Below are 1,343 nucleotides of genomic sequence, written 5' to 3'. Positions count from 1 at the left end.
GAATTCAAGCACTCTCAAACTCCCATAATAATCTCTAAAGCTGTTTACACTGTAAAATTAATATCTTACTTACATTCGTACATCTTCACTTTGTTGTTTCTGATGAGATAATTAGCCAGAGAGTTCAGTCAGCCAGCGCGCGCAGTGACGAAACAGCGGTGACTCACCTGAACGCCTCTGATTGGTCTTTGTATTCATAAACTCAACATAATAGTATGGGATTGGTTATAATGCGCAGCGCTTTAAAAACGTGCATGTCTCTGGTTCTGTGCCAGCCAGCGAACGCAGATTTGAATTTAGCTGCTGGAGATGTTTTTCTTTTTTTATATGCATAGTTTACAGGACAAACTGCGCATTTCACCCAAAATTGTTTGGTGTGATATGATTCCAAATTTAGGGGGGGCCAAAGGGGGGGCCAAGCTTGTTGGCAGGGGGTCACTGGCCCACCCTAGAACCGCCCCTGATTAAGACCCACTGTAATGCACGGATCTAATATAATGTTACACATCAGATGTTTCCCCCCAACAATTCCGCGAACGTTAATTTAAGAGATACCAGATTATGTTGGCGTGAATACTTAAATACTGTAATTGTGTGTATATTTATGGGGATCGTGCGGTCGGAAGCGTTTTTATGCGCGCGCTTCGGATGACAGTCAGCGTGAGAAGCGAGCGGAGAAAGGGTACTCCTCTCAGAAAACGTAAAAATAAAGGTAATTAAACATCTTAAATTATTATTTGGAGCACTGGGATCGCTAGACGAGGGCTTAATGAACTCATTTTTGTGAAAACCTCAAAATCGACTAAAATCGACATTTTTCACTTTTTTTGCCTGAATTTCAAAATTAGGCCGTGCGCATTCCGACTCATTTTGCCAGCACGGGTCACTAATTATTGTTTATATATGTCAACTGAGATTGTTAAATGTCTGTGTGAGTATGCTGTTAACATATTTGAAATAGTTGACGGTAGCCATTGACTTACATAGTTTTTCTTTTTTTCATACAAAGGAAGTCAATGGCTACCGTCAACTGTTTGGTTCCCAACATTCTTCAAAATATCCTCTTTTGTGTTTAACAGCTGAGAGAAATTTATACAGGTTTGGAACAACTTGAGGGTGAGTAAATGAAAACAGAATTTTCTTCTTCCTTTTTTTTTTTTTTTTGGTGAATTATCCCTTTAAGTTTCCAAATAGTCTTTAAGGACACTTACAGTGTGCAGGTTAGACATATTATGGTAATGTAATGAGTTTAAATGGCAAAAGCTCTGAAGACACTGGAGAAAATATGTGAAGTAAATATGTTTTCCCATCCACAGCTTGTTGGTGGTTGTCAGGGTGTTGCT

The sequence above is a fragment of the Sinocyclocheilus anshuiensis genome, unplaced genomic scaffold (genome assembly GCF_001515605.1).
Source record: "Sinocyclocheilus anshuiensis isolate Anshui unplaced genomic scaffold, SAMN03320099.WGS_v1.1 scaffold590, whole genome shotgun sequence".
Taxonomy (NCBI): Eukaryota; Metazoa; Chordata; class Actinopteri; order Cypriniformes; family Cyprinidae; genus Sinocyclocheilus; species Sinocyclocheilus anshuiensis.
This window is presented reverse-complemented; position numbering follows the sequence as displayed.